The sequence below is a fragment of the Myotis myotis genome, unplaced genomic scaffold (genome assembly GCF_014108235.1).
Source record: "Myotis myotis isolate mMyoMyo1 unplaced genomic scaffold, mMyoMyo1.p scaffold_m19_p_3, whole genome shotgun sequence".
Classification (NCBI taxonomy): Eukaryota; Metazoa; Chordata; class Mammalia; order Chiroptera; family Vespertilionidae; genus Myotis; species Myotis myotis.
In genome coordinates, this window is record NW_023416335.1 from 110,501,660 (window position 1) to 110,527,641 (window position 25,982).

At 41.5% G+C, this 25,982-nt stretch overlaps 1 protein-coding gene and 1 pseudogene across 10 annotated transcripts in view; one reads left to right on the forward strand and one right to left on the reverse strand.

Moving 5' to 3' along the window:
• The first annotated feature begins 291 nt into the window (after positions 1 to 291).
• Positions 292 to 25,982, forward strand: part of ZMYM2 (zinc finger MYM-type containing 2) — a 163,692-nt gene continuing 138,001 nt past the window's right edge. For 6 of the 10 annotated variants that reach the window (XR_004965691.1, XM_036296742.1, XM_036296743.1 and 3 more), the window contains exons 1-2: positions 294 to 535; positions 1,271 to 1,339. The gene's annotated coding sequence lies outside the window, so the exon portion shown is untranslated. Of the gene's footprint in view, positions 536 to 1,270; positions 1,340 to 25,982 lie in introns of all 10 variants that reach the window. The other 4 variants (XM_036296747.1, XM_036296751.1, XM_036296745.1 and 1 more) reach the window with 3 other exon arrangements.
• Positions 22,383 to 22,619, reverse strand: LOC118649558 (annotated as a pseudogene).

Below are 25,982 nucleotides of genomic sequence, written 5' to 3' on the forward strand. Positions count from 1 at the left end.
ACGGACAGCCTCACGGGCCATCCCTTCATGGGATTCCTGAAGGAAGACCGACTCAGCCAATGGACGCGCCCCAGGCACGCCCGGCAGGCCCTCGCCAGCCAATGGGGATGCGGAGGGCGGAGCGCGCTCGGGCTCAGCCCGCCGCCGCCTCCGCCTTCGCCTGCTCTCAGCGCTAAACCCGGGACTGGACCGAGCGGAGTTGTGCGCGTCGCCGAAGGGGGTGGGTCGGGGGAGGGGAGGTTCGTTCCGCGAAGCCGCAGCCAGAACCGGGTGAGGCTCGTCCCCGCGGTATTAGCAGTCCTGGCCCGCGGACGGTGGGGGTGGCTCGGTGCAGCGCAGCCTTGGGAGGTGGAGGCGGAGATGGGAGAGGGCGGCCTCTGGAGCCTCCCACCGGCCGGGGACTAACCCCCGCGGCGCGGCCGCCGTCGTCGGTGTGCGTCCTACCCGGGAAGCTGGTCCGGCCTCGCTCATGTCACGGCACCGTCGCATGCGGCCCCTTTGCCTGCGGGCTCGCTTGCGAGGCCGGGAGGGCCGGGTGAGGACGCCGGGTTGGGGGCGCTCGGCGGGGGCGCGGGCATTTTCCTTTCTCTCCGGGGGGGGGGAGGGGGTGGTGTGGCGGGGAAGGGGCGTTAGGTCTTCCCGCTCCCGGGACTGCGCCGGAGCTCGGGGTCTCCAAGTTTGGGGGTGAGGGTCCGCGTCCGCGCCGGGCCCTGCTCCGTGCTCCCCTCCCCGGCACTGCGTGGCCCTGCCCCGCACGTATTGTTTGGCTGGGTCTCTAATGGCGGACGGGGAGACAGCGCAGCCGGTCGCCGACTGCGGGGGTTGGGGGGGGACAAGTCTCAGGCCCAGGGCTAAGGCTTGGGGCAAATACGGGAGCTTTCAGCCCAGCGGCGATGTGAGCCGCTCCTAAATTGGAGTTGGTGCCCGGAGTGACGGGAGAGACCCCGGGTGGGCCCATTTGGGAGAAAATGCTGGCGTCGAGGCAACGTTTGCCCTTCCCCCGCTCTCTTCCCTGGGGCAGGTTGGATGCCCTCCACCTTCTCCCTCCAGATTTTGCATTTCACTTGGGTGTTGGGACCAAATTCATATTTTACGCCATTTTGCTCCGCTTTACGTACAAGGGATTGTTGGTCTCGTGTTGGGCAGTGATAACAGAAGGACCGAACCTCCTTGACCTCATATTCCCTTTTCTTTTTCTCGTGGGAAGGGCTGGTTGTCCTACCTGGATAGCTTGTTCTTGATACATTTCTCGTTTTTCCTCTTACCCCAGGAGCAGGAATCGCTTTGAACTCCGTGTGGTGAATTTTTGACAGAAAGTGAGAAGGAAAACACCCTCATTGTGAGTCCTTTGCCCCCGATTTGTCGCTCTTAGAGGAAGTTGTCAGGTTGTAGGTGTTCAGACCTGGATCTTGTCTGTCCAGGTGTTTTGAGGGGGAGGAGCTTTCCCTGGCGGCAGCTGCCTGGGTAATAATTGGGAGTGGGTGCTGCTGTTGCACCGCTGCAGATACTGCTTCTGCTGCTGCAACACAAACCTCAGGTCCTGCAGCTAGCTGCTCACATTACCCAGAGGTGGGTTGGTGGGAAGGAGGGCATATTTCTTGCGCCCTCTAGGGTTCCACAATGGGAACTGAAGTTATTTCGTTTTGGTATGCAAGAAACCATCCTTTACATTTTTTCTACCTTTACAATGGCAATTCATCGAAGGGATCGGAAAAATAGGAAGAACCATTTAACTTTTTGTTTGTGTCTGATTTAAAACTCATGCTTTTACTCTTAGGGTTCATGAGTTGGTAGGTCTCTTTCATGTCTTTGATTAGGCATAAGTCCACTCCTTTAGTACTCCTAGTTCAGCAACTAGTATGCTAATCACACCAGCCCATTGCTCTCTGAGTTCCCCATCTTCTGTGCTCAGTAGTCTTCACTTGAGTCATTCTTTTTTTTTTTTTAATAAATGATTTAAAATTTTTAAAATAGAGAGAGAGAAACATCGATTTGGTGTTCCACTTATTTCTGCATTCATTGGTTGATTCTTGTATACTGTGACTGGTGGTTTAACCAACAGCTACTTGGCCAGGGCTTCACTTGAGTAATTCTTAAATATGTTAACTGAGTTATGTTTAGTGCTTGTAATTTTGCTGATTTTAAGTCGGTCTGGGAATGTTCTAGATAATAAGACAAACATAACCAGTCAAAACCTCCCTCATTTGAAGTTAGTTACAAAATATTAGTGAAGTTAGCATTCTGGACACATTGTATCTCGAGCCCATTGACAGTTGATATCGTAACTTGAAGATCTCTGTCAGAGGTGAATCATAAGTTTAGCTTATACTTAAGTAGAGGCACAGGTGAGGTCCCTCAGCCTGGCCTGCGCCCTCTCCCAATCTGTGATCCCTCGGGGGATGTCAGACTGCAGTTATGGGATTGGGCGAAACTGGCAGTCCATTATCCCCCAAGGGATGTAGTGGTGCCAAAGCAGGAGGCAGCTGGAGAGGCTCCCATGGCCACAGCTGCACTCACCAGCCATGACCTGGCTTCTGGCTGAGCAACACTCCGGCTATGTAAGCACACTGACCACCAGGGGGCAGATCCTGTGTTGAGCATCTGCCCCCTGGTGGTCATTGGGTGTCATAGTGACTGATCAACCAGTCACAACGGTCCTAAGGGTCGCTTAGGCTTTTATATATAGAAATTATTAAGTCGCAAATGGGTCAAAAGACAGTTCATTGATGACATATTTGCTGAATACTCATTGTTAAAGATGTGAGGATGATAGCTTATATTAAATAGGTATCATTTAGGCGCAGTGCAGGACACTTTCATGTATTATTTCACTTAATCTTAACAGGTAGACTGGGGGTAATTAAAATAGTATGTATTGGCCTTGTCGGTTTGGCTCACTGGATAGCGCGTCGGCCTGTGGACTGAAGGGTCCTGGGTTCGATTCCGGTGAAGGGCACATGCCCAGGTTGTGGGCTTGATTCCCAGTAGGGGGTGTGCAGGAGGCAGCCGATCAATGATTCTCTCTCATCGATGTTTCTGTCTCTCTCCCTCTTCCTTCCTCTCTGAAATCAATAAAAATATATTAAAAACAAACCAACAAAAAAATTCCTTTTTAAAGAAAAATAGTATGTATTGAGCCCCTATTGTGTACCAGCACAATTGTAAGCTAAATTTTAAAAAAAATTTATTTAGAAACTTTCAAATTTATGATTAAGAGTAGTATATTGAATTTCTGTGTACCTATCATGTACATTTTGTAGTTTCCACAGATGTCCAAACTAATTTTTAACATGTATTAAGTAATTTAGTCTTCATGAAAACCCATTGATATAGGTACTATTTGTTTTTCTAATTTGTAGAGGAACAAAAATAATGCCAAAATGTCATTCTTGTTTTGCTTAAGGATTTAACTCAGAATTAAAAAGTATTTTAAAACACCAGTTAATGGAGTTTTAATATGCCAGTCAATAAGATACAGAGAACCTGACAATTTTTAGTTGACTTTGCTTAAATAAGTTCTTTATTATACTTAACATTTATTGGGCAGTTACTGTTAGGTGCTATTAGATGTACTTACAAAGTATCTTTACAGTTAAAATATTTTGCATAATTATGGCATCTTAGAGCATTCTTTTATTTTTTATTTATTTTTTAAAATTTCTTAAAAAATGGAGTTTTAGAGAGATAGGAAGGGAAAAAAACATTCATGTGAGAGAGTAACATTGATTGGTTGCCTTCTGCATACCCACTGACCGGGGATCGAACCCACAACCTTTGTATGTACCCTGACTGGGAATCAAACCTGTGAATGAAGTTCAACCAACTGGGACACTCTGACCAGGGATAGTGCATTCTTTTTTTTTTAAAATATATTTTATTGGTTTTTTATAGAGAGGAAGGGAGAGGGATAGAGAGTTAGAAACATCGATGAGAGAGAAACATTGATCAGCTGCCTCCTGTACACCCCCTACTGGGGATGTGCCCACAACCAAGGTACATGCCCTTGACCAGAATCAAACCTGGGACTCTTGAGTCCGCAGGCCGACGCTCTATCCACTGAGCCAAACCGGTTAGGGCAGTGCATTCTTAATAGTATGAATCACCCTCCCCTCCCACCTGTCCTTTTAACCAATTGGAGGAAACGTACAGCATGGTCCCTACTTTTCCATGTTCTAATGTTTAATTTCATGGGCTAGACTTTATACCTCATTTGATGAGACAGTCCTTTATCACTCAGATGTCACATAGGTGCTGACATATGGATGTTTCAGATTTTTCATGGATATGGAGCTTGATATAACATCTTGTACAATTGTTTATAGTCTATTTTTTTTAAATCCTCACCTGAGTATATGCTTTTATTGATTTTAGAGAGAGAGGGGGTGGGGGAGAGAGAGAGACAGAAACATCAATGTGAGGGAGAAACATCAATCACATCAATTGTTCACCTCCTGTTTGTGCCCTGACCTGCAACCTTGATGTATTGGGTCGACATTCCAAGCAACTGGCCAGAGCCTTAGAATAAATTTCTTTTTTTCTAGAATAAATTTTTGTATACCATTGAAAAATATTATTTAGAGTTAAAAGATGTGTGTATAGGGGTTTGCAAAATCACTTGATCACATGACTAGTTTGGGATTTGTTCTAACATTGAAAATTAAAAGTAATAAAATTTAAGGAAAATTCATGGTCTTTAATTTGGAAGAGGGTATACTGTTGGGGATTTTATTTTTACTGATTTGGTCAGTGTCCTGTAAGTATTATTATTCACTATTTTAAGAAATAATTCAAGAGTAAACTTTTGATATTAGAATAAATAGATAATGAATATGTAATAGATCTGGTTTTAACAAAATTAGTATATTTCATTATGTGTTATCTTGTTTTGTTATCCTTCTTGAAGAGTTATCAGATTATAGTTAGAGAATTTCAGCTATTTTTTTAAATACCAATAGGCTGCCAAGGATCAGGTTTCTCTTTGCTAGTGGTTCTGGATTTTTTTCCCCTCTCAGTATAGTTCCTAGTGAATTTGAAGTTAATTTTGTGAATTTAAAGTTTAAAAATATACACCTAAAATAATTACATATTGTTGTATGTCAGTTAAATCTTTAATAAGCAATGTGTAGAATATTTTATCCTTAAATTATTAAATATTTTAGTATGATTCTGTTATTAAAAGTTAATGTTAAATTTAATTTTAAGACACTTTTACTAGGTATAGAATTGTTGCAATATCAAATTAAAGAAATTATGAAAGGTCTATTGTAATTCTTGCAGTAAACTTATTTCTTTCTAACCATTTAGATTGAATAGGAAAAATACTTAAGTGCCTATTTTCAGTAAAATGGTTATCACATAGTTAGAGGTTACAAATAGAATTTATAAAATGTGACTAGCCTGGCCAGTGTTGCTCAGTGGTTGAGTGTTGACCTATGAATCAGGAGGGCACAGTTCGATTCCTAGTCAAGGCATATACCTGGGTTGTGGGCTTGGTCCTCAGTGTGGGGTGTGCAGGAGGCAGCTGATCAATGATTCTCTCTCATTATTGATGTTTCTAGCTCTCTCTCCTCCTCCCTTCCTCTTTGAAATAAAGGAAAGTATATTTTAAAAAAGTAAAAAATAAAATGTGACTAATTCAAGGAGACAAACTATTCAGGTTTTTGCTTTGCTTTCTTTTTACTATATAGCAATGTCATGTGTATATTACTTTTGTTATAGTAACCTACATTCTTTGTATGGATTTATTTTTGTCTGAATTTGGAACTGAAATTAGGTTTTCTAACTAAAAATATTAAAGAAACTTTTCTTGTAATGCTGGAACAGTTTTATAATACATCTTTTGACTAGGAAGAGTGTTTCTTGGATTATTGAGTTGGACTAAATAATTCAGGCTAATCAGGGCAGCGTATAAGTCATTTGTTTAACAAATTACATATTACAACATGTACTATATATCATGCATACAAAAAAGATGTTTTCTGTTAACAGTTGGCTAGCAATTTCTTTGCCTCTTTGCTCAGACAAGCATTACATGTTGACTTTGAATGGTACACTCCAGAACCCTAATTTGGAATTTGTAAGTTGTTGGTTAGGTCCAGTGTATGTCTTAGTGAATTGTGCTTTCAGTTCTATAGAATGAAGGAAATGTTAGAGTGGAAGTGAAAATTTAGATTAAATTAAACTTTTATTTTATCTAGTTGTTTTAGATTGATATTTGTATTTTTTTCTTTGAAGGTTGTCATATTTTATTTTAATTGTTCTAGTTTATTTTATTTCTGGCTTTAACATGTATGAGAATTCTTTTTCAAAAAAATAAAATCTTTATAGTAGAGAGTACTACAGATTTCTCCCCTTGTCTCCCCACACTGCCTCCCTCTATCCGTTTCCCTCCCCACCCCAGGCCTTTACCACCCGACTGTGTCCTTAGGTAAGATCGTTTGTTAATCTCTTCCTGCCCCCCTTCCCCTTTCCCTCTGAGATTCGTCAAATCTGTTCCATGCTTCCATGTCTCTGATTCTATTTTATTGGACCAGTTTATTTTGTTCATTATATTTCTTATTGTTCATTTTGATTTTTGGATTCAGTTGTTAATAGGTATGTATTTGTTGCCGTTTTATTCTTCATATTTTTGATCTCTTCTTCCCCTTCAACATTTCATGTAATACTGGTTTGGTGGGGATGAACTTCTTTAGCTTTTTCTTGTCTGTGAAGCTCCTTACCTGACCTTCATTTCAAATATATATTTTTTATTGATTTCAGAGGTGAAGGGAGAGGTAGAGATAGAAACATAATGATGAGAATCATTGATTGGCTGCCTCCTGCACGCCCCCTTCTGGGGATCGAGCCCACAACCCTGGCATGTACCCTTGATTGGAATTGAACGTGGGACCTTTCAGTCCTCAGGCCCATGCAGCCACTGAGCCAAACCGACTAGGGCTGGCCCTCAATTCTAAATGAGAGCTTTGCTGGGTAGTGTAATCTTGGTTGTAGGTTCTTGCTATTCATCACCTTGAATATTTCTTGTCACTCCCTTATGGCCTGCAAAGTTTCTTTTGAGAAATCAGCTGATAGTCGTATGAGTGCTCCCTTGTAGGTAACTAACTGCTTTTCTCTTGCTTCTTTTAAGATTCTCTCTTTGTTTTTAGCCCTTGGCATTGAAATTATAATATGTCTTGGTGGGTGTGGGCTTCTTTGGTTTTCTCTTGTTTGGGACTCTCTGTGCTTCCTGGACATGTAAGTCTCTTTCGTTCAGGTAGGGGAAGTTTTCTGTCATTATTTCTTCAAATAGGTTTTCAATATTTTGCTCTCTCTGTTCTTCTTCTGGCAGCCCCATGATGTGAATGTAGGTACGCTTAAAATTGTCCCAGAGGCTCCTTAAACTATTTGCATATTTTTGGATTCTTTTTTTTTCTTCTCTTCTGATTGGGTGTTTTTTGCTTCCTCAATTCCAAATCATTGATTTGATTCTCAGAATCCTCTACTCTACTGTTGAATCCTTATAAATTATTCTTTATTTCAGTTAGTGTATGCTTAATTTCTGACTGGTTCTTTTTCATGTCTTTGACACTCTCATTAAGATTCTTGAAAATCTCATTAAGATCTTAAGTAAACTTATAACCATGGTTTTGAACTCTGTATCCAGTAGTTTGCTTGCTTCCATTTTTTCCATTTGTGACCTGTTTCTTTGTCACAAATCAATGATGCTGCCTCCTGCACATGCCCCATTGAGGATTGAGTCTGCAACCCGGGCTTGTGCCCTGATTGGAATCTAACCGTGACTTTGTGGTTCATAGGTCGACGCTCAACCACTGAGCCCCTCTTTCTGGGCCTGGACCTATTTTGTTTGTCAATTGATTTTGTTCATTAGCTTCCACATATGTGAGATCATGTGATATTTGTCTTTCTCTGACTGGTTTATTTTTCTTTGTATAATAATCTCCAGGTCTCTCTATGCTGTCTCAAAGGGTAAGAGATCCTTCTTTTTCACTGCTGCATAGTATTTCATTGTGTAAATGTACCACTGCTTTTTTATCCATTCATCTACTGATAGGTACTTACTTGGGCTGTTTCCAGATCTTAGCTATTATAAATTGTGCTGCTATGAACACAGGGGTGCATATGTTTTTTCTGATTGGTATTTCGGTATTTGTAGGATATATTCCTAAAAGTGGGATCACTGGGTCAAATCGCATTTCCATTTTTAAGTTTTTGAGGGAACTCCATACTGTTTTCCAAAGTTGCTGCACCAGTCTGTATTTCCACTGGCTGTGTGCCTAAGGTTCCCTTTTCTCCACATCCTTGCCAGTACTTGTTGTTTATTGATTTATTGATGATAGCCATTGTGGCAGGTGTGAAAGGATAACTCGAGTTGTTTTTAATTTGTATCTCTCTGATCATATTGACATTGAGCTTTTTTTCATATCTATTATCCATCCATATGTCCTCTTTGGAGAAGTGTCTATTCAGATCCTTTGCCCATTTTTAAGTTGGATCATTTGTCTTCCTAGTGTTGAGTTGTATTAGTTATTTATATATTTTGGATATTAACCCTTTGTCAGATGTATCATTGGCAAATATGTTCTCCCATACTTTGGGTTCCCTTTTTATTTTGATTATGGTTTCTTTGCGTAGAAGATTTTTAGTTTGATGTAGTCCCATTTGTTTATTTTGTCCTTTGTTTCTCTTGCCCTAGGAGATATGTTGGTTAAAATTCTGCTATGTAAGATGTCTGAGATTTTGCTGCCTATGTTTTCTTCTAGGATTTTTATGGTTTTGCGACTTACATTTAATTTGGGAAAATTGGACAGGTACATGCAAAAAAATGAAACTAGACCACCAACTTACACCATACACAGGAATAAACTCAAAATGGATAAAAGACTTAATGTAAGTTGCGAAACTATTTTTGCCTGTTTTAACATTGTATATCCTGTTTCTTAATCAAATGAGTTTTAACACCTGCCTAGGAAGTCATTTCATTTTGTATCTCCAAATAGTTTTATGTTGCTCATCAAAGATAAGCTTCTGTTCAAGTTAATCTTTGTCTTCCATGACACAAACTCCTGACTTCTATTATTCCCTTGTTCTCTTCATTTGTATATCACCTTTTCATCCTTGATGTCCTTGCTCAGTGGTTTTTATCCAGTCTTCCTCCTAATTCGTTTTGCACTTAAAAGAAATATCACACAGTATCAGTAATGGCATCCTATGTTCTCAGTCTAATTTTGGTGTACTTATTTGAGGCATAATCAAATTTTAGTAAAGTTAAATTTGGTGAGATGCCATGTAGTGTGGTTTTAATTCTATTTTGGGACTTCACATGCAAAGAGGGAATTAGTGGGTCTTAATTTTGCAGCTTTTCTGCCCTAAATCAGTTTTTATCACTTGAGTGTTGGTAGGGGACATAAGTTTGGAGTCAGGTTGGTGTTCAAATCTGCCTTGCCCAGGAAGGAACTTTTGGTGAGATGAATGTCTTCTAAAACTAGATTGTGGTGATAACTGCATAAGTAGTATATAAATTTCTTAAAACTTACCAAAGTTTTCACTTAAAATAAGTAAATTTTATTGTATGCAAATTATCTCACCTATCTATCTATCTATCTATCTATCTATCTATCTATCTATCTATCTATCTAAAAGCCTAAGTGACTGGCTGACTGGCTGGTAGCTATGATGTGCACTGACCACCAAGGGGCAGACGCTCAACGCAGGAGTGGGAACCACAGGCATGGAAACATGGAACAGACTGATGAATCTCAGGGGGAGGGCGGGAAGAGATTAACCGAAGATCTTATATATATATATATACTAGAGTTCCAGTGCACGGATTCGCCCTGGTACATGGATTTCTGCACCAGTTTTGGCCCAGTCCCCTTGGCCTGGCCTGCGGGGATTGGGCCAAAACTGGTTCTCTGACATTCCCTGAGGGGTCCAGGATTGCGAGAGGGTGCAGGCGGAGGGACCCCAGATTTGTGCACTGGGCCTCTAAGTGCCTCAATAAAACTTTTGCTCTACTATTTACCAGTTGGTAATCTCTGATGAGTCATTTAACCTCTGAGTCTTATTTTATTCATTTGACATAAGAATATAGTGATGCCTGCTTTCCTAAACTTGCATATGAGATTACGATTAACAATAATATAGGCTATGTGACTGCCCAATAGTAGGTGCTCAGTTAACAACAGCTACAGTTATTTGTACAGACTAAACGTGAATTAGTTGCTACCACTGGTACAGTAAACTCACTGAATGCTCATCTGATAGTAAAGAGAAGGATTCTATCTTCCTCTTGACCAGCTCCCCACTGCTGGCTCCTATTTTTTTTTTTAAATAAGTCTTTATTGTTCAGATTATTACAGATGTTCCTCTTTTTCCCCCCCATTGCTCCCCTCCAGCTGGTTCCCACCCCACCCCACCCCATGTCCTTACCCCTCCCCAGACCCCCCCGTCCTCGTCAATAGGTGTAAGATTTTTGTCCAATCTCTTCCTGCACTGTCCACATCCCTTTTCCCCCGAGAATTGTCAGTCCACTCCCTTTCTATGGCCCTGATTCTATTATATTCAGCAGTTTATTCTGTTCATAAGATGTTTTATTCACTTGATTTTTAGATTCACTTGTTGATAGATATGTATTTGTTGTCACTTTGTTGTTCATAATTTTTATCTTTACCTTTTTCTTCTTCTTTCTCTTCTTAAAGAATACCCTTCAGCATTTCATATAATCCTGGTTTGGTGGTGATGAACTCATTTAGCTTTTCTTATCTGTGAAGCTCTTTATCTGACCTTCAATTCTAAATGATAGCTTTGCTGGGTAGAGTAACCTTGGTTGTAGGTTCTTGCTATTCATCACTTTGAATATTTCTTGCCACTCCCTTCTGGCCTGCATAGTTTCTGTTGAGAAATCTACCCTCAGTCCTATGGTTACTCCCTTGAAGGTAACTAACTGTTTTTCTCTTGCTGCTTTTAAGATTCTCTCTTTGTCTTTTGCCCTTGGCATTTTAATTATGATGTGTCTTGGTGTGGTCCTCTTTGGATTCCTTTTGTTTGGGGTTATCTGTGCTTCCTGGACTTGTAAGTCTATTTCTTTCACCAGATAGGGGAATTTTTCTGTCATTATTTCTTCAAATAGGTTTTCAATATCTTGCTCTCTTCTTCTGGCACCCCCATAATTCAGATGTTGGTACACTTGAAGTTGTCCCAGAGGCTCCTTACACTGTCTTCATATTTTTGTATTATTTTTTCCTTTCGCTTTTCCAGTTGGGTGTTTTTTGCTTCTTTGTATTTCAAATATTTGCCTTAATTCTTGGGATCCTCTAGTCTGCTGTTGGATCTTTGTATATTATTCTTTATTTCAGTCAGTGTATGCTTAATTTCTGATTTTTTTTTTCATATCCTTGAGGGTCTCACTAAATTTCTCGGAGGTTTCTAGAGGATTCTTGAGTAACCTTATAACTGTAGTTTTGAACTCTATATGCAGTAGTTTGCTTTCCTCCATTTCTTTTGTTTGTGACTTGTTTCTTTGTCTCCGCATTTTGGTTGCTCCCCTCTGTTGATAGAGTGGCCTTGTGTGGTAGATGTCCTATAGGGCCCAATGGCTCATCCACCCCAATTACCTGAGGTGGACACTCTTGGTGCACCCCTTTGTGGGCTTTGTGGACAGTCTTGTTGTAGTTAAGCCTTGATTGTTGTAGGTATCACTGGGAGGAATTGACCTCCAGGCCAGTTGGCTGTGAGGACCAGCTATGTCTACACTGGAAGAACTGCTGTGCTGGAAATACCCTTATGGGGCAGGACTTGCTTCAGTGGGGCTTTGGTGCTTACTGAGTCTGCCTCTTGAGTGTGTCCCTTATGGATCTGAGGAGTTGTAATCTAGATGGTCCCACTCTGACCACTGAGTACACTGGCTCTTGGATCTCCAAGGAGGTACAACATCAGCCACTGCCTGAGGCCACCCAGCAGGAGCTACAGAGAGATCTGCAGATTCCTCCTCTTTGTTTGGGGTTTGGAAGTGCCCATATGAGGCCCAGCTGTGAAGCAAGGTCGGCTGCTGCTGCTGAACCTTGGGCCCTCTTTTGGAAGCTTTGGAGCTCTCTGACCCAGCTGCAGTTTGACAGGTTTTTAGAGGGAGAAAGGCCAGGCCATTCACATGCAAAAGCTGATCTGCACAGCTTGGGTGGGGTTGTAAACTGAGTGGGGCGGGGTCTCAGGGAATCACCAGGGCCGAGCAAACAGCAATGGTTGCCTGGCAGCCCTGCCCTGATAAGTCCCTGGGTCTCTGTGTCCCGTGGCCCCGTGCAGGAACAATGACTGCTGCAAGCACCTTTGTGAGAAAGCCACCCTCACGTTCCGGCCGGATGCCAGACAGTCCAGTTTCTCTCTGTATGAGTCTGGGTCCCCAGTTTCTTGCCCGTTATTGGAGTTCAGAGCAGTCAGGAACTTGTATCTCCGTCCCGATTGAAAAAACAATAGCGTACCCAGCTCCCAGCCCCTTTTGCGCGAGCCTCCGTACCTCTGCACTTCTGCACCTCTGCACCTCCTACCCTCTTCAATGTGTTTTTCTCTTTCCTTCTAGTTACAGAATTTCCACTCAGCTTGCCTTCCCATGGTTCTGGATGATAATCATTTTGTCTTTTAGTTGTATTTTTAATGTGGTTGTGCTTGGCAGCAAGTTCAGGTGTTTACCTATGCCACCATCTTGGTTGTCAGTCAGCAATTGACATTTTTGATGCAAGTCTGATACTCTTGAGATCCCTTCCCTGTCCTTATAATTATAAAAGTATTCAGCTGATTAATGTTTGTATTCTCTTGGTCAGTGTATGAGATCAATTCACAAGTCTTAGGGTTCTGTATGATTAAGGGATGATGTGGTACAATGAATTGTATGTAGACTTTAGGTACAAACTAGTTTTGCTGCCTGTATGCCAGGTGTATGCCATAGGAAAGTTATCTGATAACAGAATAGTTTACTCATCTGCAAAATGGGGTCATAATACATTTAAGATATGCATTATAAGGTACATTTTAAGGTAGTTTTGATGAGCCTGGTACAATATATCTATAAATGGTACTTCTTATTGTATTAGATGTGGGATGAAATTGATAGACAAAAAAGTAGAACTCAAGTTATGAGGAGTTAAATAAAGGGGAGATATAAAATAAGACTTACTGAGCACCTTAGCTTCAGAGGCTTTCATACTACTAGATGATTAAAAAAATGCAAATTTCATTGAATTGTAAATGATTGGATATACTATTTACTTTCTTCAATTTGTTCATTAAGACAGAAAAAACAGATTTTCTTTGGTGTATATGTACAAAGGGCTTCTGAGATAAGGAGGAGCCTTTCACGAACTAAAAGAAGGCTTTTGCTAAACACAGATGCTTAATGAGCAAGGTGCAGAAGAGTGATCCTTAGGTGAGGCCTAGCATATAGTCAGGGGTTACATCAGGCAGGAATCTTATGGGTCAGGGGAACAATCTTACGTTTTCTCCTATGTACTAGGTGTACCAGTTAATAATGGCGGATTTTGTAATCAAAGAAAACACAATAATTTCAAAAGAAACATCAAAAGTGATTTATTCAAAGTAATATCCATCGCTAGCTACAGATTTTCCCCATCTTTCAGGTAATTTGTGGATACTGTCCCAATAGAACTTTTCTTGTTTTGAGGCAAACCATTCAGAGACCCAATTTTCCACTTCTTCGAATGTTTTGAAGTGCTGCTCAGAAAGTGCGTGTGCCATCATCGATCAGAACAAGTGGTAATCTGAAGGAGCAAGGTCTGGTGAATATAGCAGGTGGGTTAATACTTCCCAGGCAAGATCTTTTAACATGTCTTTAACTGGTTTTGAAGTGTGTGATGGTGCGTTATCATGAAGCAAAATTACTTTGCTGTGTCTTCTGGCCCATTCTGGTCGTTTCACGATCAAAGCGTGGTTTAAATTGATTATTTGTTGTCGGTAGCGATCAGTACTAACGGTTTCAACTGGCTTTAGAAGCTCATAATACACCACACCTTCCTGATCCCACCAAACGCAGAGCATTGTCTTCTTTCCGAAGCGATTTGGCCTTGCAGTCGATGTTGATGCTTGACCTGGATCAACCCATGATTTTGTGCGTTTGGGATTCTCAAAATAAATCCACTTTTCATCGCCAGTCACAATTAGACGCAAAAAAGACTGTGTTTCGTGCCGTTGAAGCAACATTTTACTGATGACTTTTTGGTTTTCCATTTGTTTTTCGTTCAATTGATGTGGCAACAATTTTCCTTTAAAATTTTTCCCATTGCTTGTAAACAATCAGATATTGTTTGCTGAGCAACGTTTAATCTTTGTGCAAGTTGTTTTTGAGTTTGACATGCATTTTTATCCAATAATGCTTAAAATTGTTGGTCTTCAAACTTTTTCGGCTGACCTGTACCTTCTTTGTCTTTCACATTGAAATCGTCACTTTTAAAGTGTTTAAGTCAGGGTTCACAGGATCTTGAGATGGAGCATGTTCACCATAAGCTTCTCGAAGTATATGATAACTTTTTCTTCAAAATAAAGTAATGAATTGAAACTTTCGCAAATACTCTTGTTTTGGCATGAAATTTGACATTTTTAAGCATAAAAATATCTGTGATGTTAACACCTTCAGAAAATTTGACATATGAAGTTTTGAAGCTTGCTGTCAATACAACTAAATAGCATACATATCAGATCGCATATATATCAACATATGTGTAACTCCCATCTATTGAAAAAAATCCGCATTATTAACTGGTACACCTAGTACACTGGAAAGCCATGGGAAAAGTAATTGGGGAATCTTAAAAAAGTAATCCAGCAGAAAAATAATAATTGCAAGGGCTAGAGGGGTGTCAGAAGATATAAAAGTGGGCAGTTTCAAGATTTATTTTGGAAGTAGAATAGAGTCTTGGGGATGGATGACAAGGCTGCAGATGAAGAGAGGAGAAGAAATTAAGAATGAACTCCAGTCTGGTTGCCGTGGATCAGTGGTTGAGCATCTGTCTATGAACCAGGGTGTTAAGATTCCATTCCTGGTCAGGGCACATGCCCGGGTTGTAGGCTCAATCCTCAGAGTGGGGCATGCAGGAGGCAGCCCATTGATTATTCTCATCATTTATATTTCTCTCTTTTTCTCTTCCCTTCCTCTCTGAAATAAATAGAAAATATATTTTAAAAAGTTAAAATTACTTGAAAATACCTTGGTGTTAAATTTTGGTCCTATGAGAAAAGAGATTATTTCTTACCCCTAGAAATTCTACACCCTAGAGATAACCTGAATGAATTAATTGGCTTATTTATTTATTTATTAGACCAAAAGGGATTTTTGTTTAGACTCTATCATAACCCTTAAGTAGTTTTTTAGAGTGTTCATTACTTGATTCCTAGCTTCTAAAGCCCTTAGTAGCCTTGTTTCAAATATGTTAAGAAAATTTTGTAAGTAGACTATATGCAGTACTAGGAAATAATCTGTTATGTCATCTTTCACTGGTCCCCTGGTCCTTTTCTTCACTTCTCCAGAGAGTAGTATTATCAATTTAGCATGTATTACTGCAAATCCTTTTATGTTGATATACTATCATGTACCCATAAGAATTTTATAGTAAAATTTGTGTGTCCATTTAAAAAATATGTATACTATATGTATTTTTCTACCGCTTTTTTCACTTAGCTGTATGTCTTAGATATTTTTTGGAGTTAGTACATAAAGATCTAGGTCCTTTTTTTTAAACTGTTGTGTGACATTTCATGGTATGGATGTAACACAATTTAGACATTTTATTGTTGAAGTAGGGGCCCAGTGCATGAATTCGTGCACCTTGAAAGGGACTAGGCCGCAAGGCTGTGGTAGGCTCAGGGGCGGGTCTTGGCCCATCCTCCATGACCCTGCCTGGCTCCTCCTGCTGTGGCCCCCGGGCCCCTGTCTGCTGGCAGCTCCGCTCCTGCTGCTGCCGCTCTCATGTGCTGATAGCGCCGGCCCCGCTCGAACCCGCTGACGGAATGGAATGATTGGGGCTGGCGCCAGCAGTGGGTACGAGCAGCGGCTGCTGCCCCAATTGTCCTTCAGGAGCAGGGGGAGGTGTAGAAGCCCTCAGGGGTGATCAGGGCCTGCAGCAGCTGCTCTCACCCACTGATGGAGCAGAGTGATCAGGACTGGCACCAGGCGCCGGCAGCCGGTGTGAGTGCCAGATGGGAATGCAGCACACAGGAGCAAAGAATTTTCAGTAACTATCAGTGGCTCACCTCGATGACAGCAACTGGCGCCTCCACTCATCTGCTCCACCATCACACCTCGGCCAATGCCCTCCATGTTCCACACACACCCCCTTGTGGTCAGTGCACATCATAGCTACTGGTTGTTTGGTTGTTTCAGTTGTTCCACCATTCGGCTATTTACATATTAGCCTTTTATTATATAGGAGTAGTGGCCTGGTGCATGAAATTCGTGCATGGGCTTGGGTGTCCCTCAGCCTGGCCTGCACCCTCTCCAATCTGGGACCCCTCAGGGATCGGGCCTAAACTGGCAGTCGGACATCCCGCTCGCAATCCGGGACGGCTGGCTCCTAACTGCTCACCTGCCTGCTTGCCTGATTGCCCCTAACCACCTTGCCTGCTGGCCTGCTCGTCCCCAACTGCCCCCTCCCCCTGCTGGCCTGCTCGCCCACAACTGCCACTCCTGTAAGCCTGATCACCCCCAACTGCCCCCCCTGCCGGCCTTATGACCCCCAACTGCCCCCCCTGCCGGCCTGATCACCCATAACTGCCCTCATTGCTGGCCTGATCATCCCCAACTGCCCGCCTTTCCGGCCTGCTTGCCCCCAACTGCCCCCCTGCCAGCCTGCTCACTCCCAACTACACCCCCTGTCTGCCTGATTGCCCCCAACTGGACCCCCTCCTGTCGGCCTGACCACCTCCAATGGCCTCCCCACTGGCCTGATCACCCACAGCTGCTGTCCCATCCTGGCCTGATCATCCACAACTGCCCTCCCCTCTTGGCCCCTAACAACCTCTACCTCGGCCTGCCACAATGGACTTGTCCAGAAGAACGTCCGGAAGGTCTCCTGGAAGGTCTCCCAGTCTAATTAGCATATTACCCTTTTATTATAGATAGAGTCCTGGTGCACAGGTGTTGGGCCAGCTGCTTTGCCCTGAAGGGTGTCCCGGATCAGGGTGGGGATTACCTTGGGGGTGTGGTGGCCTGAGCGAGGGGCCTCTGGTGGTTTGCAGGCTGGCCACACCCACATTTGGGTGGGGATCCCTACTGGGGACAGTGCCAGCCTGGGTGAGGGGCTGGGACCGTTTGCAGGCCAGCCACGCCCTCATGGGGTGAGGGTCCCTGCTGGGAGGGCATGGCCAGCCTGGGTGAGGGGTTCAGGGCTGTTTTCAGGCTGGCCACGCCCCCCAGTGGGGACTCCCACCCTGATGGTGGTGTGGCCAGCCTGGGTGAGGGGCCGAGGGCTGTTTGCAGGCCCCTCCCTCGGTGGCTGGCCCGGGCGACCCAAGCCTCCCGTGTGCTCAGGCTGGCTCAGTGGCCACCACCCCTCCTTCAACCGCTGGTCAGGGTGGGCGGGAAGCTTGGGTCGCCCCCTTGTTCCGGCCTGCTCCATGACTGCTGCCCACAGGCCCCTACTTCTGTGGCTGGCTCAGGCGGGCAGGAAGCTTGGCTTCCTCCGTTGCTGGGGGCAACCCAAGCCTCCAGCCCTCTCCAGGTGGCTTTGTGGCCACCACCATCTTTGTACCACTAATTTGCATATTCCCGCCTGATTGGCTGTGGGGTGTTGTGGAAATATGGTCAATTTACATATTTGTCTATTAGTGTAGATGTTTAGTCTATTTTCAATTTTTTGTTACAGATAATATTGCATAGAATATATTGTGTAGTAGTTTTTTTGGGTTCATGTGTGTTTTCTCCAGAGGAGATTCTGAGAGTAGGAATTGCTGAATCAGAGTATATACATATTGTATATTTTAGTAGGTATTGTCATAATGCTTTCTACTGGACCACTATGCTGACTGCATTTCCACTATTTCTATACATTCTCGCCAACACTGGATATTATTAAATAGTCAATTTAATTTTGTGTTCTTTTAAAGTGTGAATATCAATTATTATATATGTTATAACCACATACATTTTATTTTATATATACATATATATTTTAAATTCTCACAGTTGATATTTTTCCATTGATTTTTAGAGGGGGGTGGAAAGGAGGGAAGATTGGGGAAGGAGGGAGGAAGAGAGAGAGAGAGAGAGAGAGAGAGAGGGAGAGGTGAGAAAGACACATTGATTGGTTGCCCCCCTACTTGCCCTGACCTGGGCTCGGTGAGCCCATAATTGAAGTATGTGCCCTTGACCAGGAATCAAACCCAAAAGTCTTCAGTCTGTAGGCCAACACTCTAACCCAGGGTTGGGCAAACTTTTTGACTCGAGGGCCACAATGGGTTCTTAAACTGGACCGGAGGGCCGGAACAAAAGCATGGATGGAGTCTGTGTGAACTAATATAAATTCAAAGTAAACATCATTACATAAAAGGGTACGGTCTTTTTTTTTCTTAGTTTTATTCATTTCAAACGGGCCGGATTCGGCCTGCGGTACGTAGTTTGCCCACGGCTGCTCTAACCATTTAGCTAAACTGGCTAGGGCTATATGGTGTTCCTTTGCTGTGTAAAACATTTTATAATGTAATAGGAAAATTCAGTTCACTATTGTAAGAAATAGGAATAACTATAACAAATATGCAAGATTTTTATGGAGGAAGTTGTAAAATGATAGCATAGACCATACAAGAAAACTGGAATTGAAAGATATGCATACTATGTCTTGATGGAAAGACTTCAGTAAGGTAGAGACCCTAATCAACTTCCAGTATATATGCATATGATTACCAAGTAAGATAAAACAGGCTTAACTGTGAGAAGGAAGTCTCTTTCCTTTTCCCCCTGATCTATCCACACAGTTCTCTTCCCTAGAAACAAATAACTGTTGTCATTTTCTTAGATATTTATCTAGAAATACTCTGTGCATACATGTATGTATGTTGTGTGTATGTCTCTGTGTGAGCTTATCCATTGTTCTGTCCTTCATTTGCAGTTAATTTATGTTGAGGTTGTTCCCTATTAGTTTGTAAGTACATGTAGAGCTAGCTGCCTCATTGTTTGCAAGGCTTCATAATATTTCATTGTATGTCGTTATTGTCATTTATTTTATCAGTTGTCTCTTGAGAGACATTTAGGGTGTTTCAGTCTTTTTATAATGTATATCTTTTTCCATTTCGTTCTTAAAAACATTAGATAATATATTTGTAAGAAGGATGCCTAGAAGTGGAATTGCTTGGTCAAAGAAATATTTTTCAGTTGCCCTCCATAGAAATTGTACTAGTTCAGCCTTAGCTGGTTTGGCTCAGTGGATAGATCAGCGGCCTGTGGACTGAAGGGTCCCAGGTTCGATTTCGGTGAAGGGCCCATGCCTGGGTTGCAGGCTTGATCCTTGGTAGAGGGCATGCAGGAGGCAGCTGATCAATGATTCTCTCTCATCATTGCTGTTTCTGTCTTTCTTTTCCTCTCCGAAATTAAAAAAAAAATATATATATATACGTATATGTGTATATGTGTGTGTGTGTGTATATATATATATATATGTAAAAAAGTTGTACCAGTTCATACTTGTTTGCCCTATGAGACTCTCAGTACAGTTAAACCTTTTGATCTTGTACATGTGGTAAGAGAAAATTGGCAGCCCTTTTTTCTTAAACATTTCACACATTTAAGAGCATTTGTATCTCTTTTTCTACGGAACTGTTTTCCCTTTTTTTGCCCTTTATTCTCTTTGATTGTTGGTTTTATCTCATTGATTCCAGGACCTCTTTGTCTTCAGTTTTTTAGGGTATGCTTTGCAAATATTTTCTTCATAGTTAATCATTGTGCATGTTTGTGATTCCCCCCCCCCCCCATATGGATGTCTTCTATTTTTTTTCTTTAAAAAAAGTTCTGATAAAATATACTAATGTAAAATTTACCATTTTAAGTGTACAGGTCAGTGGTATTAAGTATAATAAAAAATCATCATTATTTTCCAGAACTTTTTCATCATCCCAAATAAACTACCCATCCTATATAATAAAAGCCTAATATGTTTGGAGGTTCTAGCAGGGGAGCGCAGCTACTCGTATACCCTTGACCGAAGACCGGTCCTCTCCTCGGGGGGGAAGGTCGTCCTCTTCGACCGAGCGCACAGCTTCGGGAGGGACGCACATGGATCGGTGAGGGAGGAGGGGGACACCCGCCTAGCCAGCCAGATCAGCCGAATCAACCCTGGCGATCAATGGGGTGACAGATGTCGCAGCCAGATCGCCTTCACATCCAAGCCTAATATGTTAAGTGTCCAGTTGTCCAGTCGTCTGTTCAACCAATCAAAGCATAATATGCTAATGATGTGCTAAGGCTGCTTAACCACCCACTATGATGTGCACTGACCACGAGGGGGCAGACAGTTGGCTGGTTGACCAGTTGCTATGATGTGCACTGACCATCAGGGGGTATACGCTCCGACTGGTAGGTTATCTTGGAATGAGCGAGACGGGCCGGACATGCCCTGGAGTCCTCCTTCAGTCCCTCCCGGCTGGCCATCCTCCCGTGTCCCTTCCTGGCTCTGATTGTGCACTGGTGGGGTCCATCAGCCTGGCCTATGCCTTCTTGCAATCTGGGACCTCTCGGGGGATGTCGGAGAGCCAGTTTCAGCCTGATGCTGCAAACCAGACCAAGGGACTCCACTGGTGCATGAATTTGTGCACTGGGAGTCTAGTTAGACAATAAAGCCCAATACCTCTTACCCCCAGCTCCTGGTGACTTCTAGTCTACCTTTTTATCTCTATGAATTTGCCTATCCTAAGTACCTCAAATAATTGGAACCGCCCTGACCGGTTTGGTTCAGTGGATAGAGCATCGGCCTGTGGACTCAAGGGTCCCCGGTTCGATTCTGGCCAAGGGCATGTACCTTGGTTGTGGGCACATCCCCAGTGGGGGGTGTGCAGGAGGCAGCTGATCGATGTTTCTAACTTTCTATCCCTCTCCCTTCCTCTCTGTAAAAATCAATAAAATATATTTAAAAAAAATAATTGGAACCATAAAATATTTGTGTCTGGCTTATTTCACTTAGCCTAATGTTTACAAAGGTCGCCTATATTGTAGCATAGGTCAGAATTTCTTTTCTTTTTAGGGCTGAATAACCTTCCATTGTATGTGTATACCTACATTTTGTTTTCCCATTTATCTGCTCATGGACATTTTGGTTGTATTTATCTCTTGGTTATGGTGCTATGAACATTAAATGTGCAAAATTCTTTTTGAGATCCTGCTTTCATTTCTTTGGATATATAACCAGAAGTGGGATTGCTGGATCTTATGGTCATTCAATTTTTAATTTTTGGGTAACTTCCATACAGTTTTCTATGGCTGCTGCACCTTTTTACACCCCCATCCACAGTGCACAAGGGATCATGTTTTTTCAAATAACCAACCAATCGACCTTTCAGTTTCTCCACACTAACCTTGTTGCTTTTGTTTTGATAGTAGCCATCCTAATGGATATGAGATATTTCCTGGTTTTTATTTGCATTTCCCTAATGACTAATGATGTTGAGCATCTTTTCATCTGCTTATTGGTCATTTTTATATTTTCTTTGTGGTTGGGCAAGTATCTGTTTAAGTTTTTTGCCCATTTTTGTTTTGTTGTTGCATTGTAAGAATTCTTTACATATTCTGGATATATTAATCCCTTATCTGATATATGATTGCTAATATTTTCTCTGATTCTGTGAGTTGTCTTTCATTCTCCGACACAGTGTTCTTTGCACAAAACTTAAAATTTTTTTTCAGCTTTGTACTTTTGTATGTTTTTCTATTACTAACTAGTAGTATCCTTTCTTTCAGGTTGAACCAACTTTCTTTAACATTTCTTATAAGGCTGGATTAATGATGAACTTAACAAAACATTTGTTTTTCTGGAAAATTATTTTCTTCAATTTTGAAGGAAAACTTTGTTGGGTAGAGTATTCTTATTTGGCAATATTTTTCTTTCAGCTCAAGAGTTTTTTTAAATGCAACATACAGACTTTTTAAACAAAAGTAACTGTTAAAGTCAACCAGGCACTTATATTAAAAGAAAAAGTAATTAGAAGAAATTTTATCTTAAACACCTTACAGTAACATATTGTAGTTACATTTAACTGAGCTCTGTTGCCGTGAAGAATTCAGCTCATGCACAGGTATGAATGAGTGATTTGTACATTTTTCAACTATTCAGGGAACACTACCTTATATACACATATACATTAAATTTGAAAAGATTTAACTGACGATTCCTAGTTATATTTCATTTTTCTTGATTTTTTGGAAGAGGTCATCTAAAGAGAAGAATATGTGGTTCTGGCTCAGGAATCATGTAATGAACCCAGCCTGGACTCTGGTGGACACCAAGTCTCCTCCACTCCTCTTCTGACATCAGAATGGTTTTGGGTACTTGTTTGGAAAGTTCTCTGGGTAACATGACATGCCACTTGTAGTGCTAGTTGAACTGTTTGTCCAAGTAGTAGATTTGCTTGTGGGCCATCCTGCTAGCAGGTTGGGAAGAGTCAAGCCAAGGCAACAATTTGACTACCTTGGCTCAAAATTTTAAATTTTGTTTTCTAGTTTATCTAATTTTTCTTTTGTTGCCTATGCTTTTGATGCCATATCCAAGAAATCATTGCCAAATCCAATGTCATGGCACTTCCTCGCTATGTTTTCTGTTAAAAGATTGTGTGTGTGTGTGTGTGTGTGTGTGTATGTGTGTGTGTGTATGTATGTATATATATATATATATATATATATATATATATATATATATATATGGTTTAAGCTCTTAAATGTAAGTCTTTGATCTACTTTGAGTTAATTTTTGTATGTGGTGTAAGGTAAGGGATGTACTGAAATCTTTTGTTGTGACGATTGACTTTTACTCATTTATGGTCTTAGCACCCTTATTAAATTGTTTGACCAAATATCTTAGGATGCGTTTCTGGGCTTTGTATTCCATGCCATTCATCTGTATATCTGTCTTTATGCCAGTATCATGGTATTTTGATTTGTTGTAGCTTTGTAGAAAGTTTTGAAATCAGGAATTGTGAGACCCCCCTCTAGCTTTGTTCACTTTTTCAAGATTTTTGTCCCTTGACATTTCATATGGATTTCAGGATGAGATATCCACTCTGCCAAAACATGCTTTGGATCTTGATAAGGATTGCATTGAATCTGTAGTTTGGTATATTGGTAGTATTGTCATTTTAACAATGTTTATCTTGTAATCCATGAACATGGATTTCTTTCCATTTATTTGTATTTTTAACTTCTTTCAGCAGTGTTTTATAGTTTTCATTGTGCAAGTGTTTCAACCTTTTGGTTTAATTTATTTTTATGCATTCTTTTAAATGTTATTATAAATGAGTTTTAATTTTTTTGAATTGTTCATTAGTGTATAGAAATGCAACTGATTTTTGTATTTAAAAAAATTTTAAAAATGTTTTTATTGATTTCAGAGAGGAAAGGAGAGGGAGGGAGAGAGAGAGAGAAACATCAATGATAAGAGAGAATCAGTCGATCGGTTGCCTCCTGCATAGCCTCTTGCACAACCCCTACTGGGGATCAAGCCTGCAACCCAGGCATGTGCCCTGACTGGCAATCGAACTTCATGACCTCCTGGTTCATAGATGAACATTCAAACACTGAGTCACATGGGCTTGGCTGGATTTTTTGCATGTTTATATATTCTGAAACTTTGTATGTTTTCTACATATAAGATTATGTCATCTGCAGAGATAATTTTATTTTCTTCTCTCATTTGGATGCCTTTTAGTCTTTCCTTTTTACCTAATTAATCTGGCAGGGACTCCCAGTACTGTGTTGAGTTAGAGTGGTGAAAGTAGGCATCTGTGCCTTGTTCTTAATCTTAGAGGAAAAGCTTTTGGTTTTCACCACTGAGTATGATGTTAGCTGTGGGTTTTTCCATGTGTGACCTTTATCATGTTGCAGAAATTGTCTTTTCCTCCTAGTTTATTGTTTTTATCATGAAAGTATTTGTCAGACGGTCCCTGCCCCCTTCCCATTTAGATGACCAGGTGTTTTTCCCCCTTTAGTCCATTACTTTGATTTCCTTATATTGAACTGTCATAGCATTCTGGGATAAATCCCACTTAGTCAATATATAATCTTACTATGCTTCTGAATTTGATTAGCTACTTTAGTTGAGGATCTTTACATCTATATTCATGAGTAATATTGGCCTGTAGTTTTCTTGTAATGTCTTCATCTGAATTTGGTATCAGGCTAATGCTGGTCCCATAGAATGAGTTAGGAAGTGTTCATTCCTTTCCAGTTTTTTTGGAAACAATTTGAGAGGATCAGTGTGAATTCTTTTTTAAATATTTGGTAGCATGTATCAGTGAAGCCATCTGTTCCTGGGCCTTTCTTTGCTGGGAGATTTTTTTCCTCAAAGATTTTTTTTTTTTTTAAATTGATTTTAGAGAGAGAGAGAAAAACATCAATTGGTTGCATTCCACATGTGCTCTGACCAGAATCGAACCCATAACCTGGGTATATGCCCTGACCAGGAATCTGACCGGTGATCTTTCGGTGCACGGGAAGATGCTCAACCAACTGACCCACAATAAACAGGGCTGCTGGGAAATTTTTGATGACTGGTGTAATCTTCTTACTTGTTACAGTTCTAAACAGATTCTGTATTTCTTACTAAGTTTTTGTAGTTTGTATATGTCTAGGAGTTTGAATATTATTATGGTTATCCAATTTGTTGGCATACAGTTACTTTCTGTATTTCCTTATGATTTTGTTTATTGCTGTAAAATTGATAGTGATGTCCTATTTTCTTTTTCTTTTTTTTTTTTTAAATACATTTTATCGATTTTTTACAGAGAGGAAGGGAGAGGGATAGAGTTAGAAACATCAATCAGCTGCCTCTTGCACACTCCCTACTGGGGATGTGCCTGCAACCAAGGTACATGCCCTTGACCGGAATTGAACCTGGGACCCTTCAGTCCGCAGGCTGATGCTCTATCCGCTGAGCCAAACCAGCTAGGGCGTGATGTCCTATTTTCATTCTGATTTTAATAATTGAGATTCTTTTCTTAGGTTAAAGATTTATTTATTTAATAATTGTTTAGTGTTGAAAGTATTACATGACCCGTTTTTTTCCCCCCATTGACTCCCTCTAGCCCGCCCCTACCCCTGTGCCAGGCCCTCACCGCCCCCTTGTCTGTGTCCATAGGCCATACTTATTTTCTACATATATATAGAAGATAAGCATGGGAGTTGACTGGCCGACTGGTTGGTAGCCATGGTGTGCACTGACCATCAGGGCCAGATGCTCAATGCAGGAGCGGAAACCATAGGCTTAGAAACTTGGAACAGACTGATGAATCTCAGAGGGAAGAAGGGAGGGGGTAGGGCAGTAAGAGATTAACCGAAGATCTTACATACATACTAGAGGCCCAGGTCCCTCGCTGTGGCCTGCGGCGATCGGCCCGAAACTGGCTCTACAACATCCCCTGAGGCGTCCCCTGAGAGGGCACAGGCCAGTCCGAGGGACCCCACAGGTGCACAAATCCGTGCACCGGGCCAATAGTATGCATATAAGGTCCTTGGTTGATTACTTCCCATCCTCCCACCCTCCCCTGCCTTCCAAGATTCTGCACTCTTTTCCATTCTTCCATGTCTCTGGATCCACTCCATTCATCGGTTTATTTTGTTACTTATGTTCCACATATAAGTGAGATCATGTGATACTTGTCTTTCTCTTACTGGGTTATTTCACCTAGCACGATACTCTCTAGGTCCCTCCATGCTGTCTCAAAGCGTAAGAGATTCTTCTTTTTACTGCTGCATAGTATTCCATAGTAGAAATGTACCATAGCTTTTTTAT